The 19,633-nt window shown below is 44.2% G+C and overlaps 1 protein-coding gene across 4 annotated transcripts in view; it reads left to right on the top strand.

Annotated features, from left to right (window-relative positions):
- luzp2 (leucine zipper protein 2) overlaps window positions 1-7,781 on the top strand; it is a 337,695-nt gene extending 329,914 nt beyond the window's left edge. For 2 of the 4 annotated variants that reach the window (XM_080189887.1, XM_080189884.1), the window contains one exon: window positions 1,104-2,313. The gene's annotated coding sequence lies outside the window, so the exon portion shown is untranslated. Of the gene's footprint in view, window positions 1-1,103; window positions 2,314-7,187 lie in introns of those variants that run through there. The other 2 variants (XM_080189886.1, XM_080189885.1) reach the window with 2 other exon arrangements.
- Window positions 7,782-19,633: the final 11,852 nt, after the last annotated feature.

Here is a 19,633-nt window from a genome sequence, read left to right as displayed (position 1 = left end):
TTAAGATCTCCATGCACCTGTAATTCTGGTCTCCTGATGCATGAATGATTTGAATTGTTCCAACGTTGGCAGTTATGTCTGCAGTGGTCTCTAGGCTTGAATACTTGCTAAACCTCCCTGTTCCCCTCCGTGTTCTCTCCACTAAAACAATCCTTAAAACTCACCCTTTCATCCAAGCTCTTATTTAGCTGTCTTAGTATCCTCTTATAGGCTCAGTGTCAAGTGTTGTCTGTTAACACTCCAGTGAAGTACGCTTCACTACTTTAACAGCATTATGTAAATACAATCTCTTTTTTTGTTGCAATCTTTGCACAGTTATGAAAGATCAATACAGCACAGGAACAGGCCCTTCAGCCCACCAAGGCTATGCCAATACCTAATCCTTATTTAGACCCACTACTTACTGCCCATTTGCCTCCCATTCACATGTCTATCAAGATATTCCTTGCACGTGCTTGCTTCTACCACCTTCGCGTTCCGAGCTCCCACCACTCTCTGCGCGAAAAGCTTTCCCCACGCATCTCCCCTCAACTTTTCCCCTCTCAGCTTGAACCTGTACCTTCTTGCAGTTGACCTTTCCACCTTGGGGAAAAAGTCTCTGACTATCCATCCTGTCTATGCCTCTCATAATGTGGTAGACTTCTACTGGTCGCCCCTCAGCCTCAGTCTTTCTAGTGAAAACAATCCGAGTTTTTCCAACCTCTCTTCATACTAAAACACTCCAGACCAGGCAACATCCTGATAAACCTTCTTTGCACCTTCTCCAAAGCATCCACATCCTTCTGGTAGTGTGGCGATCAGAACCGCATGCAATATTCCAAATGTGGCCTAAATAAAGTTTTATACATAAGATGAGAGCAAAATACTGTAGATGCTGGAATCTATAACAAAAACAATACTGGAAAATCTCAGCAGGTCTGACAGCATCTGTGGAGAGAGAATAGAGCTGATGTTTTGAGTCTAGATGACCCTTTGTCAGAGTGGAGGTTTATACAGCTTGTCTTCATTGCAGCGCGAAGACTCTGTTCCAAGACTTATCTTATGAGGGTGGTGCCCATTCCGAAATAGCAGCATTTAAAACCCATACCTTCTCTATTTTGCAGGTGAAAACCTACAATTCTTCAAGATTGATCGCAAAAATCAGAACAAGACGAGGAAATTTAGAGACTGCAACTATTCGTCATGAAAATGCAAAGTTGTCTACTGCGGAAGTGCTGCACTTAAGACAGTAGCACAGTTTTGCATTTGAAATGACTCCCTTTATCAATCACTTCAGCTACTTTTGTTCCAGACAGTACAGGTGTTGTGTTCTATGCTGAAGCATGATGTGTTTTTATTCCAAAACAAGTTAATCTTTTTTAGATAGAATAAAATTAAGGTGATTAAAGGAGTGCAGGAGGCTACTTAGAGCTTGGTTTTCATTAGAATTAACGGCAATAGTGGAAGAAGGCTGCAATAAACTGGTTTTTCTTACTGGGACAGACTCGTAACTATGATCATCTACTTGACAATGAGGTGCTTAGTGTGGTCCCTACACTGATGCTGTCGCAATTTTGGTGATCTCTTGTTCATCGGGGGACAGTGAAGAAGCTGATTAGTCACTGAAGCCAACAAGCGGGAAGATTGCTGTAGGTTGATGATTGAAATTAAACACTGAAGTTCAACCATGAAATGTAAAGTCGTTAGTAAGAGAGTTTATGATCATTCAAGGAGCTGAGTGAATCCATTACTAAAAATAATAGCCTCCTTCTAATTAACCGTTTGCTAAAAAGATGCTTTTGCGACCACAGTGATTTTCCCCAAGCAGATTTTTTTTAAGAAAAAAGCAATAATGAACTACAGGGGTTTTTTTTCACTGAGTTAAGACATGGTCACAAGTGTTTTGTTTAAAAGGAAGTTGACTTGCTCTTGTTTTTGAGTGAATGTGGTTTTTTGAATGGCCCGCATCTCAGTTGGTAGCCCACTTGCCCGTGAGACAGAGCAGTTATGGGTTCAAATCCCACTCCAGGACTTAACCACATACAAGATCAAATCTCCAATTCACTACTGAGTGAGAGCTGCGCTGTTGTTGGTGGTGTCTTTCACATAAGACATCCAACTGACCCAGCCTGATCTCTCAGAGTCGATCTGAGATCCCAAGACGCTATCTCAAACAAGAATGCAGGGACCAACCCGTGGCTTGGGTCACCGTCTGTGTGGAGTTTGCACGTTCTCCCCTTGTCTGCTTGGGTTTCCTCCGGGTGCTCCGGTTTCCTCCCGCAGTCCAAAGATGTGCGGGTTAGATGCATTAGCCATGCTAAGTTGTCCTTTAATGTCCAGTGGATGGGGGTGGTGGGGGTGGGTGTGGGGGCTAGCTAGGAAAAATGCATGGGGCTATGGGGATAGGGCCTGGGTGGGATTATTGTCAGCGCAGGCTCAATGGACCAAATGGTCTCCTTCTGCACTGTAGGGGTTCGATGATCCCGTGAAACCAACTTTCATTCTTCAATGAGTAATGCAAATAAAGAATATCTGGAGATAATCAGAGTGCTGCTTTGTGGGAGCTTGCTGCTTGCAAATTGGCTGATGTGTTTCTGACTTTACAACAGTCAATACACTTGAGAAAGTACATCGCTAGCTGTAGAGCACTATGGGCTTGTCCTGTGGTCCCGAAAAGCAATGGGTAAATGCTAGTCTTTCTTTTTTTCTGTTCTGAAACACTTGCACCATTGCCGTGCTGTAGACATAGCACTCCAGCTCCCCAAACTGTTACCTTCAAAAGAAAACTCCATATGAAGACATCTATTTAAATATCTGAACATGATGGATCCCCTGTGAACTGAGTTTGTTTTAAAAAAGCTAAGATAAGATGAGATGCCCTTCACACTAACACAAAGATGTAATACTAGAAGATAGGCAAGAAGTTAAGGACCTGTCAGGGTGGCATGTTGGAATAGCGGTTAGCACTGTTGCCTCACTGTACCAGGAACTCAGGTTTGATTCTGGCCTTGGGTGACTGTCAGTGTGGAGTTTGCACATTTTCCCCATGTCTGCATGGGTTTCCTCCAGGTCCTCTGGTTTTCTCCCAGTCCTAAGATGTGCGAGTTAGGTGGATTGGACATACTAAATATCAGGAGGCTAGCAAAGTAAATATGTGGGGGTTACGGGGATAAGGTTTAAATGGGATTGTTGTCAGTCTGGTTGATGGGATGAATTGTCTCCTTCTGCGCTGCTTTTAAAGTTTATTTATTAGTGTCACAAGTAGGCTGACATGAACGCTACAATGAAGTCAATGTGAAAATCCCCTAGCCACCACGCTCTGGCGCCTGTAGGGATTCTATGATTCTATGTGCTGCTGCCTCGAACTAAGTGAAGACAGATTGCCTTTTACTAGATCCTCTGCTTCTGTTCCCTCCCTTTCTGTTTTGTCCTCCATCACTGCCTTGTCTTCTAATCACACTTCATGCTTCTTCAGCCATTGATTTGTATCACCTCATTTAACCCATTGCCACTGTTACCCCTTTACTGCCTGTGGAAGTTATGGCACTCCCGCTTTTGTTTTCTGATGTTGCTGCACTCAGCCAGGACAGATTGCAGCATCAGGAGGTTTCAGAAAGCGGGAAGCTGATGGACTTTCTACCCAACTGTGAGTGGAAAGCCAGCTCGCGTTAAAACCCAATTCGTTTGTGGTTTTAAAATCAATCCTGTGTGCCGATCCTCGGTGGAAATATTTTTGGATCTGTTAGGAAAGAGAGAAAGAAGCTGGGAGAAGGGAAGTGTTGAAGACTGGGCACGAAATGGGGATTTTGATTATGTGGTGGACACCACTTAGTGTGTACAAGGCTGCACTTGCAATGGAGTAAAGAGAGCTTGTCAAAACTGCAGGGTATGATGTCTCCCCTGTGCTGGACTGGAGAAGACCAGGAGTATGGATTAGTTCAGTGTTATTGACCAGCAAGGAAGATGTGGTCGTGTCAAGATTATCACAGACACATAGGGTGGGATTTTGTGGCCACATTTGGGTGACACTGGAAACTCCCGTTGCTAAGTCAACAGAGATTTCTGTTGTTGGACCCTCGTCTGCGCTGATTCTGTGGCGGGCGAGCTAGTAGAGTTCTGCCCATAAAGTTTAAATTTTATTTATTAGTGTTACAAGTAGGCTTACATTAACATAAGGAAGTGCCGTGGACGTAGTGTACATGGACTTCAGCAAGCCGTTTTGATAAGGTCCCCCATGCAAGACTTCTTGAGAAGGTGAGAGGGCATAGGATCCAAGGGCCTTTGGCCTTGTGGATCCAGAATTGGCTTGCCTGCAGAAGGCAGAGAGTGGTTGTGGATGGGTCTTTTTCTGAATGGAGGTCAGTCACCAGTGGAGTGCCCCAGGGATCTGTTCTAGGACCCTTGCTGTTTGTCTTTTTCATAAATGACCTGGATGAGGAAGTGGAGGGATGGGTAAGTAAGTTCACTGATGACACGAAGGTCGGTGGTGTTGTGGATGATCTGGAAGGATGTCAAAAGTTGCAGCAGGACATAAATAGGATGCAGGACTGGGCGGAGAAGTGGCAGATGGACTTCAACGCGGATAAATGCGTAGTCGTCCATTTTGGCAGAACCAACGGGATGAACGAGTACACTATCAAGGGCAGGAGTCTTGGTAGTGTTGAAGAGCAGAGGGATCTTGGGGTCCGGGTCCACAGGACTCTTAAATCGGCCTCGCAGGTGGAAGAGGTGGTCAAGAAGGCGTATGGTGTACTGGCCTTCATTAATCGAGGGATTGAGTTTAGGAGTCGGGAGGTAATGCTGCAACTTTATAAGACCCTTGTCAGGCCTCATTTGGAGTACTGTGCGCAGTTCTGGTCGCCTCACTATAGGAAAGACATAGAAGCTATTGAAAGGGTACAGAGGAGATTTACAAGGATGTTGCCTGGACTGGGAGGCATGCCTTATGAAGTTAGGCTGAGGGAGCTGGGTCTCTTTTCCCTGGAGAGACGAAGGTTGAGAGGCGACCTGATAGAGGTTTATAAAATGTTGAGAGGAATAGATAGGGTGGATTCTCAGAGGCTATTTCCCCGGGTTGAAATGGTCGCTACGAGAGGACACAGATTTAAGGTGCGGGGAGGAAAGTACAGAAGTGATGTTAGGGGTAAGTTTTTCACTCAGAGGGTGGTGAGTGAATGGAATCGGCTGCCGCCAGTGGTGGTGGAGGCGAACTCGCTGGGGTCTTTTAAAAGACTTCTGGATGAGTATATGGGGTTTTATGGGATTGGGGGTTATAGATAGGTCTATAGATTGGTAGGTGTTGATGTGATCGGCGCAACTCGTGGGCCGAAGGGCCTGTTTGTGCTGTAGTGTTCTATGTTCTATGTTCTAACACCGCAATGAAGAACCCCTAGTCAACACTTTCCAGCACCTGTTTGGGTATAATTTAGCATGGCCAATGCACACAACCAGCATATCTTTCGAACTGTGGGAGGAAATTGGAGCACCCGGAGGAAACCCACGCAGACACTGGGAGAACGTGCAAACTCTACACAGGCAGTGACCCAAGCCAGGGATTGAACCCGGATCCCTGGTGCTGAGAGGCAGCAGTGCTAACCACTGTCACCGTGCCGCCCTGTATGCATGCATGTACCACAGACATGCGCACCTGAATTGGAAACAAGGAGGCTGGAAACTTGTCAGTTCTCCGGGGTATGGGAGAGATGGCTGTTGATGCTGACAGACCTGGATCCTAAAAATAATGTATCCTCAGAGACACTGAGAGCAATGCCATGGGAGATCCGCAGATTGTTCATTGAATTGTAATAAAAAGAGAAAATGCTGGATAAACTCAGCAGGTCCAGTAGCAGCTGAGGAAAGAGAAACAGAACTAATGTCTTGAGCCCATTTGATGCTTCTTCAGAGCTGTAGAGGGCCACAAATTTAGTGGTATAATCCATTACGTTTCCACAGTTTAAAGAATCCCTACAGTGCAGAAGGAGGCCATTTGGCCCATCAAGTCTGCACCGACCACAATCCCTTCCCCAGACCCCATAACCCCACATATTTACTCTGCCAATCCCCTGACACTAAGATCAATTTAGCACGGCCAATCAACCTAATCTGTATATCTTTGGACTGTGGGAGGAAACTGGAGCACCCGGAGGAAACCCACGCAGACATGGGGAGAAGGTGCAAACTCCACACAGACCTGAGGCCGGAATTGAACCAGAGTCCCTGGTGCTGTGAGGCAGCGGTGCTAATCACCATGCCGCCCGAAAGAAAGTTCTGAAGAAGAGTCAGACAGACTTGAAACGTTAACTCTGTTTCTCTCTCTCGGCAGATGCTGCTGGACAGGCTGAGTTTATCCAACATTTTCTCTGTTTCTATTCCAGATTTCCAGCATCTGCAGCATTTTGCTTTTATTTGATTGCTCCTTTGTTTGTTTTGGCATTCACTTGATCACACAAGTGTAGTATTTGGGTCGTGCTTAGATGAACAAAGTTTACCATTTCAAAAGGGATTTGAAGAGTGATTTGAAAAACCACCATGGTTACACACGTTTCTGGCAAATTTTAACTAGCACAAACATTTGTAATGTGATTGAACTCCCTGCATATTGAAGGACGGCATCATTATTCGAAATGCCCACACACAAAACAGCACCTCCAATACCCTTGGCACTGTCTTTGATGTAGAGATGTTGCAAAGGGCAAATGATTCCAAATTCAATTTATTGACCTGTGTCATGCTGTGGACGAGCCTTTTTTCTAAAAAAAATAACCTTTCTTCTGCACACAGAAGCAGGATCTTTTATTTTGCTTTGAACTGTTACATCAAAGTAAGAGGATTGCAGCCAGCATTCCTGTATCTTTTTTATTTATTCGTCTAAGTTTAAAAGTGGACACTATTAATGGTGAATGGTGCAGGGAAGTGATTAGAATGGGGCATCGGTGACAGGTTTCTGTGGCAGGTAATTCAATGCATATAAATCCCTTAAGATACTTCCTTTACCATCCATGATTATTGCATTCTATCTCCTGCTTATTATTGCTGCCCCAGATAATGGTGCATTGCCAATTATTACAGCAATTTCAATGATAGAGTTTCGTAGTTAATTTGTTAGTTATATGTGTGCATTCGTTGTGACGTGACCGATCGAGCGTAATTAAACAGTGAAATAAAACCTCCTGAAAAACATTCCAATACTTGTTTTTATCCCCTTCGAGAATGCAGCAGAATGACAAGGTCTTTGTGGCGTTATTACTGAACTACAACCCCAGGAACTCAGGGTCATTTACTAAGGACTACACTTCTCTTGCTTAATATTTGTGACTTCATTGTGGCCTCTGAAACTGCAAATAGTTTAGCAACCTGTTACGGTTTTAATGGGGAAAAAAAAACTTGCAAAAGTGCAGAAGATGGAACTGCCTGAACCTGCAAGAATCTGACACATTGGACGAGGTTTCATGGCAAGTGCATTGTCACCGATATGTACTGTTTTCATTTGGTTTCGTTCAATTCAGTGTTCAGAAGTGAACTTTACATTTCTTGTGATGTGTAGGAAATAAATAGCACAAATAAAAGTTAATGCCAGATGATTAATTTGTAAGAAGGCACATTATAATCATGTTTGTACTTGGTAAATCTTCTGATGGAGCTTACTTTTATATTAACTTGTCATTTTATAATTTCAACTTTAGTTTGTGTGAGAACTACACATTTGTCGTATTACAAACTGGCTCTTCTGTATTTCAATGTATAGTTTAGAAAGGTTCAGTAAGTGAGCATTTATGATCCTATTAAATGAATTATTTAAGAAATTGTTTCGCCATGTTATTCATCATTCCTTTTATTTAAGAGTCTGACCTTAGATGTGACTTAAATAAAAATAGAAGTTGTATTTCAGTGCCTTCAGTCATCTACAAAGCATACAAAAGCCACAGCGCACAAAATATCATTGATAAAGTTATTAGCTCCCAATGCAATGGATTCAAATCTTTGATTAATAATAGCAATTTATATTTCCAGAGCACATTTAGTGTCATAAACATCCCCTGACACTTTACAGGAGTGTTATACAACGAAGTGTGACGCTGAGTCACATCAAGAAATACTAGATCAGATGACCAAAAGCTGTGGAGGCAGCGGAGTAGTTGTATTATTGCTAGACTACTAATCCAGAAGCCCAGAGTAATGCCCTGGGGACATGGCTTCGAATCCTACCACGGCCAATGTGAAATTTGAATTCCATACAAACCTGGAATTAAAAGTCTCCTGAAGACCACTGTTGATTGTTGTAGAAACCCATCTGGTTCACTAAGGAAATCTGCCGCCTTTACCTGGTCTGACCTACACGTGAGTCCAAACCTACAGCACTGTGGTTGACTCTTAATTGCCCTCAGGGATGGGCAATAAATGTTGGCCCAACCAGTGACACCCACATCCCATGAACAAGTAAAAAAAAGTAGGCTTTAAGGGAAAAAGCAAGACAGAAAGATGGGGAGGTGTGAAATGGGAATTCCAGAGCACCAATGGCAGGGCAATTAAAATTGTAAGTAGACAACAAGGTGACCAACTACCGCTAAAAAATTTAGGGGACACTTTGGCATCAATACAGATCTGTGAGAGCAATGGCGAGGAGGGGGAGGAGGCAGCAAGTGTTGCCAGATCTGTAAGACTGGAGGTGGGAGGGACTCAGAGCTACCAAGCAGTGAGCAGCATTGAAAAAGAAAGTACAACGCACGTGCGTGAGCGTATACTGCACATTCACAAAGCTTCAACATTGCAACAACCCATGACATGGGACAGTTTACCCAATTAGAGGACAATCCCATAAAATCCAGCGAACTTGGTCACCCTAATGCACAAGAGGCCAGAATCTGAGGAACACAAATATCTTTGCACACCCTAGGGTTGGGGGAGGAACAAGGCAAAAAACACCAAGGAGAATTTTACACTTCTTAACTAATGTAGGTCAGCCAACACAGGTGAAAAGTGAACGGGAAGATGTGTTAAAACACAAACAGCAGAGTTTTGGATGATCGCAAGTCTGTGAAAGGTAAGATGCGGGAAACCAGCCAAGTGTGATAGTGAATAATTGATTCTCGAGGTAATGAAGGCAGCAGTGAGAATTCCAGCAGCAGAAATTCATGATTCCTCAGATATTGAAACAAATACTGAAGCAGTACATGTCCAAATGCCTCAAGACTTGAACATTCAACCTTGGGCTGATAATTGGCAAATAATATTTACACTTTGCAGATGTCAGGCAGGTGCCAAGTCCAATAAGAGAGAATGCAACCCATTTTTTCATGAAATTTAAAGGCATTACCATCACTTAATCTGTCAGTCTCAACATCCAGGGGTTACCATTGACCAGAAATTCAACTAGAGCAGCTATATAAATACTATGGCTACAAGAGCAGGTCAGAGACTGGGAGTTTAACAGACAGTAACTGACTCCCCAAAGTCTGCCCACAATGTCCAAAGCGCAAGTCAAGAATGTGATGCAATACTCTGGATGGGTGCAGCTCCAACAACACTCAAGAAATTTGATAGCATCCAAGAAAAAGCAGCATTCCATCCATCACCTTAAACATTCATTCCCTCCATCAGTGAAGCATAGTGATAGCCATGTGTGCCATCTACAAGATGCATTGCCCGAACGCACCAAGGCTCCTTTGACAGCACCTTACAAACCTAACACTGCCTAGAAGGGCAAGGGCAGCAGATACATGGGAACACCACCACCTACAAGTTCCCCTCCAAGTCACTCACCACCCTGGCTTGGAAATATATTGCCGCTCCTTCACTTCCGCTGGGTCAAAATTCTGGAGCTGCCTTCCCAACAGTGCTATGGGTCTACCTGCATCACTTGGCCTACAGCAGTTCAAGAAGACAGTTCACAAGCACTTATCCTGGACAGTGATGCCCACATCCCAAATAAAGAAGCTGGGACAGAGGTGAAGTAATGTTACAAGATGGAAACAGGTGTCTTAGTGATGGCATGAATATAAGGGTGAAAACTCATCTTGGGGTCAAATGTGATACCCAGTTTGCAAACAGATGAGTTTAGTCGCTGACTGCTGCCAGGGAAAAGGGAGAAGCTGAATAAGTTTTGGATAATGGAATGACTCAGCTCCATTAATTATTGAACCGTGTTATGTAAAACTCTCTCTTCACACAAGAAATTTACAAATGTGGAAACTGGAGAAGTCATTAAGTGTCTCCCAGTCTTGTATGCATGCTGTTCTATTTGAACCATTATCCTCCAACATTTTTAATTTGTGTCCCACAGCAGTGGGAGTGATGGCCGAGCGGTATTATCGCTAGATTATTAATCCAGGAAACTCATCTAATGTTCCGGGGACCCGGGTTCGAATCCCACCATGGCCGATGGTGAAATTTGAACTCAATAGAAAAAAAATCAGGAATTAAGAATCTAGTGATGGTTATGAAACCATTGGAGATTGTTGGGAAAAACCTACCTGGCTCACTAATGGTCCTTTAGAGGATGAGAAAGGGGACCTAGTGGTTGGGGATATGGCTAAGGTATTGAATAACTTTTTTGTTTCTGTCTTCACGGAGGAGGACGTGAATAATTTGCCGGGTGTTAGCGATAGAAAGGTGGTAGGAATGGAGGGCCTTAATGACATTACTGTTACTAGAAAGGCGGTGCTCGACAGACTGGAGGGGCTGATTGTGGACAAGTCCCAGGACCGGATGGAATGCATCCGAGGGTTCTGAAAGAAATGGCGGAGGTGATAGTGGATGCCTTGGTGGTTATTTTCCAAACGTCGCTGGATTCCGGGGAAGTGCCGGATGATTGGAAAACGGCTAATGTTACGCCGTTGTTTAAGAAGGGTGCCAGGCAAAAGGCGGGGAATTATAGGCCGGTTAGTTTAACATCTGTGGTAGGTAAAATGTTAGAATCTGTCATTAAGGAGGAAATTGCGAGGCATCTTGAAGGGAATTGCTTGATAGAGCAGACGCAGCATGGTTTAATTAAAGGGAAGTCGTGTCTGACAAATTTACTGGAGTTCTATGAGGATGTGTCTAGGGCGGTGGATAGAGGAGAGCCGGTGGATGTGGTCTTTCTAGATTTTCAGAAAGCGTTTGACAAAGTGCCTCACAAGAGGTTATTGCAGAAGGTCGAGGGACATGGAGTTGGGGGTAGGGTGTTAGCGTGGATAGAGGATTGGTTGTCAAATAGGAGACAGAGAGTGGGGGTCAACGGGTGCTATTCGGATTGGCGTATGGTGACTAGTGGAGTGCCCCAGGGGTCGGTGCTGGGGCCTCAGCTTTTTACCATTTATATAGATGATCTGGAGGAGGGAACCGAGTGTAGAGTGTCGAAATTTGCTGATGACACCAAGATTGGGGGAACGGCAAATTGTGCGGAGGGTGTGGAGAGTCTGCAGAAGGATCTAGATAGGCTGGGCGAATGGGCCAGGAAATGGCAAATGGAATTTAATGTTGGCAAGTGTGAGGTGGTCCACTTTGGTAGGAAAAATGGTAGGAAGGACTATTACTTACGAGGCGAAAAACTGCAGCAGGCGACGGTGCAGAGGGACCTCGGGGTCCTTGTGCATGAGTCGCAAAAACCCAGCTTGCAGGTGCAGCAGGTGGTCAGGAAGGCGAATGGGATGCTGGCCTTCATAGCGAGGGGGATTGAATATAAAAGTAGGGAGGTCTTGCTGCAGCTGTATAGGGCATTGGTGAGGCCGCAACTGGAGTACTGTGTGCATTTTTGGGCGCCGCACCTGCGCAAAGATATTTTGGCCTTGGAGGGAGTGCAGAGGAGGTTTACTAGGCTAATACCGGAGTTGAGGGGGTTGAGCTATGAGGAGAGGCTGAATAAACTGGGCTTGTACTCGTTAGAGTTTAGAAGAATGAGAGGAGATCTCATTGAGACATATAAGATGATGAATGGGATGGATAGGATAGAGGTGGAAAGACTCTTCCCGCTCAAAAAAGACAATAGGACTAGGGGGCACAGCCTCAAGATAAAAGGGGGGCGGTTTAGAACGGAGTTGAGGAGGAACTTCTTCACTCAAAGGGTGGTGAATCTCTGGAATTCTCTGCCCGTTGAAGTGGTGGAGGCTGCCTCGCTAAATATTTTTAAGACGCGGGTTGATGGGTTTTTGATAGGAGAGGGGATTAAGGGTTATGGGGAGAGGGCGGGAAAGTGGAACTGAGCAGCGACAGATCAGCCATGATCTTATTGAATGGCGGGGCAGGCTCGAAGGGCTGGATGGCCTACTCCTGCTCCTATTTCTTATGTTCTTATGTTCTTATGTCCTTTAGGGGAGAAAATCTGCCCAGTTTACCTGGCCAGGCCCACATGTGACTTCAGAGCCACAACAACATGGTTGACTTGGATCTGCCAGCGGGCAATTAGGAATGGGCAATAAATGCTGGCCAGCCAGAGGTGCCCATGCCCCACAAATTAATAAAAAGAAACAAAGAAAAAGCCTCCATAGTCTTTCATAAGTCTCAATTGGCACCTAAAAATGATTTACTGTTCCACGGTACTAACAATTATTTTTTACTATTCTTTCAGGGATGCGAGCTTCACTGGCTAAGCAAGCACTTACTATTATTGCTATTTGGCCTTGTGAGTGGCACAGTGGTTAGCGCTGCTGCCTCATAGTGCCAGGGATCCAGGTTCGATTTCTAACTTGGGTCACTGTCTGTGCGGAGTCTGCATGTTCGCCCCCTGTCTCCGTGGGTTTCCTCCGGGTGCTCTGGTTTCCCCCCAAAGACGTGCCGGTTAGGTGCATTGGCCATGCTAAGTTCTCCCTCAGAGTATCCGAACAGGCACCAGACTGCGGTGCCTAGGAGGTTTTAACATCATTTCAGTGTTAATGTAAACCTACTTGAGACACTAATAAATAAACTTTAGACAGAAAAACATAGAAAATAAGAGCAGGAGTAGGCCATTTAGCACTTTGCGTCTGCTCCATCATTCAATATGATCATGGCTGATCCTGTAACTCAACACCATGTTCCAGCACTCTCTCTTTGTCACTTGACACAGTTAGGCTGGGATTTTACCGGTTCACCCCATCCCTTGATGGGCAGAGCAGAACTGCGTGAAAGCTGTGAAATCAGGATTGTATATCCTTTCTCAGCTCTCATGGCTGGATTTCTGGCGAGATGCTGAATAATTGATTTAAATTCATTTAAATAGTAATTTGCATGGCATTAGCGAGCCCAGAACTCAATCGTGCGGGCTTACCTGCCTTTGTGGTCTCTCCAGAAGAGGTTCACTTCAGCAAGAAAATCACCTGCTCCCCACAGAAGAGTAGCCCTGGCAGTACCCACCAGGCACCTTGGCACTGCCCACTAGGCAATGCCAGGGAGTGGGGTTAAAGGGGCAGAGTCTTTTGGGAACAGGCCCTGAAGGGGGAGGGAGGGAGGCCCATTGCCACTCTGCCTGTGATCAATGGGAGGGGGTGCAATTCGCCTGGGAAGTTGCGTGGGGGGGGTGCAATATTTTGGATGGTGTTGGGCTCGTGATTGGTCACAGGGCCCCACAATTTGAAAGCCTCCCACTTATCAGATGTCCCTTTGCTGGCCAATAAACTCCCCCAGTCAACTTCTGAACGTTCTTGTCATGTCTCATCAAACTTGGCCTTGCCTCAATTTAGAATTTTAACTTATAGGCCAGACCTTTCAATCCTTGTAGATAGTAGTGATTGTGGGTTTGGAAGATGCTGCCTAAGGAGCCTTGGTGAATTCCTGCAGTGCATATCCTTGTGACAAATGCAATACACTGGAAGTACACGGGATGCTTACCACTCAGACACATCAACTCTGAAAGGCTGAAGGGACCATACTGTTAAATTAACATGTTCAGACTAAAACTGCTAATGAGATTTAATTACATGCAAAATAATTACAAGGTGGTAAAACACTGTGGGATATCAATAGTAATCAGACTTTGAAAACATCTAAGATTAAATCAGACACGTAAAATGTATCCTTTAGAATTTAGTTTTTACAGGTACTTAAAACCTTGAATCGCCAAAGTTTCTAGAGGAAAATAATACTTTTAACGTCGTAACTATACAGAACTGATGTTCTCGGTCACTATACAGAATCCAACTATCAGCTGTGATTCAATTCAAACCCAACTAAAGTGGATGAAGAGTCAACATTCAGTTGAAATGTTGGTCCTGATTTTAGTCCAGATAACCACTATCAGAGGACAGGAATTTTCCCAACTCCACCACACTGTTCCCAGCCTGGATAAGTCCACCCACCCTATTTTCATATCAGGAAGGTGGACATGGGATGGAGGAAAACCCATCACCTCAAGAGACAGGCCAAGGCAGCAATGGAGGTGGGTGAATGGCAAAGCCAGTAAGTTTAAGACCTACCTCTGTTTATTGGGTCATCAGCCCAGTTGTAATCATGGTTGTCAGGCCCTCTAGTGTTCATCCCTGACACCCGTCACATTTCCCTCTCCATGCCCCCGATATCTCCCATTTACCATCGTATCTCCCCTGACCCTCCATGCTCAACTTTATGCCCCTTCCATGCCCATTCACCGCATTGAGTACATAACTGATGAGCTACATAATCACAGCGACATGATTTTGAAATGCTTATGAAGTTAAAAACAACTATTCGATATCCCTTCTGAAAGGTGATTATGTTTCAAGTTATAAAGGGCATTGGTGTGACCACATTTGAAGTACACAGTATTGGCCTCTACACTTAAGGAAGAAAGTGTCAGAGCAGATCAAAGAAAATTTACTGGACCTGCACTGGGCGTGTTATCTTAGCAGGAAATGTTGGACAGTCTAGGCTCGTATTCTCTGGAGTTTAGAAAAGTAAGAAGGGATTTGATTGAAATGCACAAGCTCCTAAAGATACTTGACAGAGAACCTTAACCCTGTGGGAGAATCTAGAAACAGTTATCCTTGTTGTTTCGCTTCCCGCACTAACTGGTGCACAAGACAGCCTTTTATCTGTTTCCATGTTGAGGTTTTTCCTGGAACTGCCAGTTGCCAGTTGCTTATAGCTTGAGGGCCGCCACTCCCCATCAAGCATGGCTGACCAGAAGTCTCTCCTGCGCTTACCGTCAACCACTGGCATGTTGAAATGATATTGCAGGTTGATGCTCAACCCTATTGGTCACATAACGATTGCAACTTCCTTGACCATCATGGAGTGGCACGGTGGCGTAGCGGTTCACACTGCTGTCTCACAGTTCCAGGGACACGGTTCCAATTCCGGCCTCGGGTCTGTGTGGACTTTGCGCATTCTCCCCATGTCTGCTTGGGTTTCCTCCAGGTGCTCTGCTTTCCTCCTACAGTCCAAAGATGGATTGGCCTTGCTGAATTGCCCCTTTATGTCAGGGGGATTAGCAGGGTAAGTACATGTGGTCATGGGATAGGGCCTGGGTAGGATTGTGGTCAGTGCAGACTCAATGGGCCAAAAGGCCTCTTTCTGCACTGTAGAGATCCTATGATTCTCTGACCATTAAGTCCTGGAGCTTCTGATTGAGAGCAGTGAAGCTATCCCCTTACAACACAAGACCTCCATCTGGAACTGGTAGTTATTTAAGACAGAGATGAGGAACAATTATTAATCTCAGAGAGTCATAAGTGTTTGAAATTCTCTTCCTCAATTAGTGGTAGAAGCAGGATCGATGAATATTTGTAAGGCACAGGTAGATAAATTCTTGATAAACAAGGGTGTGAAAGGAATAGCAGAAATGTGGAGTTGAGGTTAATATCAGATCGGCCATGATTTGATTGGATGGTGGAGCAGATTCAAGGGGCTGAGTGGCCTACTCTTGCTCCTAAGTTGTGCGTTCGTATGTCAAATATCAAGCCCACTCACTTGCAATCTAGACCCTGACCTGAACTGAAAGCTTGCACCTTGTGGAGGGTGGACAGGAGGTGAGTTCCTCTCCACAGGATTCCGAGCCTCAGACCTGCTGTTGTAGGAACGATATTTAGATGGCTGTTCTGGATCGGTTTCTGGTCAATGGTAACCCCCACCCCCAGGATGTTAATAGGGATAATGGATAATTGAATATCGGAACTGAATTGATGTTAATATGGAGAGCTCTTCTAGATTTAAAGAGTTCACTAAATGTTAATTGGATAAGTAATTAAGAGCCCCACATGCATCAACATGAATGGGAAGGTTTACCATTGGCAGGGCACAGCACGTGAAAAATTGGCTGAAAAAACACTAAATATCAAAGAAAATGAAGCCTATTGTCTGGTAATATAAGAGAAAGTTTGCTGCTCTGTTAAGGCGAAGCCTATTTTCGAGAATGTATTCATAATTTTACTTTACATAGCTCATGTTCTAATGCATGGTGCTGAATTAAGAGTTTCACAGACCATCTAAAACCCAAATGTTCCCCATTCACCTGAAATAGAGTTGGCCGCGCATGCTGTTCCTCTAGATGTGATTAAGATATGCAGACAAAAGTATAAAGTGATCATAAGGTTTCCCACATGCATACACACAGCACAGCTGTGAGCGGCTTATAAATATCTCAGCAAAAATATACATTAATTGGTTAATTGAGACAACTTATTGGGCAACCTGAAAATGCAAGGGAAATCTACATATTCCCTCTTGCCTGCTATGCAATTTGATTAACGGGAGAAGTATTGATTAGACGGGGTGTTTTGGCTGACACTGAATCTTTTGATTTTGATTTGATTTGATTTATTATTGTCACATGTATTAGTATAAAGTGTTGTTTCTTGCGCAATATACAGACAAAGAACAAAGAACAAAAACAGCCCGGGAAACAGGCCCTTCGGCCCAACAAGCCCGTGCCGCCATTTTAACATTACGAGTCCCTCCTCCACCCATGACCCTTATCTATGCTTATGGCATTCCACATTGAGGGAAAACTAATTTAGGGACAACTTATTACCACCAATCAGCCTAATAACACATCTTTGGGGTGTGGGAGGAAACCGGAGCACCCGGAGAAAACCCACGCAAGCACGGGGAGAATGCGCAAACTCCCACAGACACTGGCCTAAATCCATGTGTCTGCACAGCTAGCAGTGATAGTCACTGAGCTGTTGTGTTGCCCAGCATCTGGTCCAGTTTAAGCGTACACTAATGACATGAAGTACTAGGCTATTCTCGAACATCCAAGAGCAACCCTTGTACGACCCATCGCGTGTATGCTCCTCGTTGGCCGACAAGGTGGACCGACTTAAAACCTGTGAATTAAGCATACCGTTCATAGAGAAGGAAATGAGAGAGTGCAGAACGTAGTGTTACAGTCATAGCGAGGGTGTAGAGAAAGATCAACTTCATGTGAGGTAGGTCCATTCAAAAGTCTGACAGCAGCAGGGAAGAAGTTGTTCTTGAGTAAGTTGGTATGTGGCCCCAGACTTTTGTACCTTTTTCCCAATGGAAGAAGGTAGAAGAGAGAATGTTTGGGGTGCGTGGGGCCCTTAATTATGTTGGTTGCTTTGCTGAGGCAGCGGGAAGCACAGACAGTGTCAGTGGATCTGAAAGATGTGAAGTGTTTTATATATCTCAAAATCTGGATAATCAGTACTCAACCACATTCCATTATTAGGCAATTAGCTCCGGAGATCAAAGAGTAACAATGTAGTCCCTGTTTTGGAAGAACGCTTTCAAGTGCTTTTATCAACTCACCCTTCAGTGGAACCTGAATTTCTCTTCCAAAAAAAATCAAATCGCTTTGTCTTTTCTTAAGAGGACAAGTGATATGATTGATAGCTGCAATTCTTACAACTGCGATACTGAACATAAGGCACAGGCACACACACACACACACAATCACACAAACATGTACACACACATTCATGTACACACATACACTCACATACACATGCACACACACGTGCACACACACACACTCATGCAGTCACACACACACACATGCACACACACACACTCACACACACACACAGTCACACACACACATTTGCACCCTCACACGCACACGCATACATTCACGCACACACACATGCACATACACTCACTCACAGACACACGCACACATTCACACACACACACACACACATGCACACACAAACACACATGCACTTTCATACACATACCCACACATACTCACATACACACACACACATTCACACACATACTCACACACACACACACACATTCACACACACGCTCACACCCACACACTCACTCACACACAACGCTGATGCAAACACACATCTCACACACACACAAACATACACTCATACACACACACTCTCACATATAGACACACACACACACACACACACACACGCAAATCCAATTGCCAGCAATATCGCAATATTCAGAATCTGCACCAATGCTGATTGTGACAGAAAATAGTTATTACTAAACTGCAAAGGAGAACCTAATAAAGGAGAGAGGAATTCTGTTAGTCCTTGAAGGTGTTTTGTGAGCCATTGCTTTAACACAATCATAGGCAGCGATCATCTTGAACTGCTTGTAGCTGCACGTACAGAATCCTTCTCAAGTGCAGCCTTTCATGTTCCTATTACAGAAACTAAAGTTCTTCCAGGTCTCAGTCACATTGCATTTATCAAGGATTTCTATCAAATCTGGGACGGTTAATTCATCTTTCTCTTCAACCTCAGTTTTAGGTTGCGTACTGAAGCGTCTTCAGCTTGGATTCAAACTTACTAAAAATGATTTGACAAACCACAAAGATAATTCACAATTTTCTTTAATAAAGGCTAAAGCTAAAATGGCCAGGTTAGTCTCATTCTACTTTTAATGAAGTGAAGGCTGTGAGGTGTGTACAGAAATAGAAAGTGAAGATAACAAGCGATTATTAGGAGACTCATACATGACCCAAAGTGTTGGTTTTCACTGATGTCTCTGGACTACCCTATACTTTTAATTGTCTTGGAACTTGAAAAGGAATTGTTAAATTACTTGAATTGATATGGTGGCTTATCATGTTGTTAAAATCCTTTAAAGAGCTCTCGCATTAACTTACTTTTGAAAAGCAGTGATTATTGTTATGGTTGTTGGATGATTGTAAAGGCCAGGGTAAAGACATCAGTTAAAAGCAGACTGGGATAAGGCACATTTGAAAATACATGTTCAATCTGCAAGCCAACAAACAAAATAACCCATCATTTTCTAAATGTCTAACTGTGCGGATATTGAGAGTAAAAACTGCAGATGCAGAAAATATGAAATGAAAACAGTGCAGGGGTAACTCTGTGTGGGGAGTGCCTGGGTGCCAGGGTGGCACAGTGGGTTAGTGCTGCTGCCTTACAGCACTAGGAACCTGGGTTCGATTCCCAGCTTGCGTCACAGTCTGCATGTTCTCACCGTGTCTGCATGGGTTTTCTCTAGGTGCTCTGATTTCCTCCCAATATCTGAAAGATGTGCTGGTTCAATGTACTGGCCATGCTAAATTCTGCCTCTGTGTACCTGAACAGGCACCGGAGTGTAGCAACTAGGAGATTTTCACAGTAACTCCAATGGTAATGTAAGCCTACTTGTGACATTAATAAATAATTACGTATCACCAAATCTGTGCTGACACAGATGTCTCTACTTTAATATTTTCTTGCCTCTATGTTGTCCATATCCCTCTATTCCCAGCCCATTCATTCATTATCCAGATGTCTCTTCAACATTGTTACAGAATCTGCTTCCACTATCCCCTCCAGCA

Source organism: Carcharhinus amblyrhynchos, chromosome 6, assembly GCF_965287045.1.
Source record: "Carcharhinus amblyrhynchos chromosome 6, sCarAmb.v2.hapA, whole genome shotgun sequence".
Taxonomy (NCBI): Eukaryota; Metazoa; Chordata; class Chondrichthyes; order Carcharhiniformes; family Carcharhinidae; genus Carcharhinus; species Carcharhinus amblyrhynchos.
This window is presented reverse-complemented; position numbering and strand designations above follow the sequence as displayed.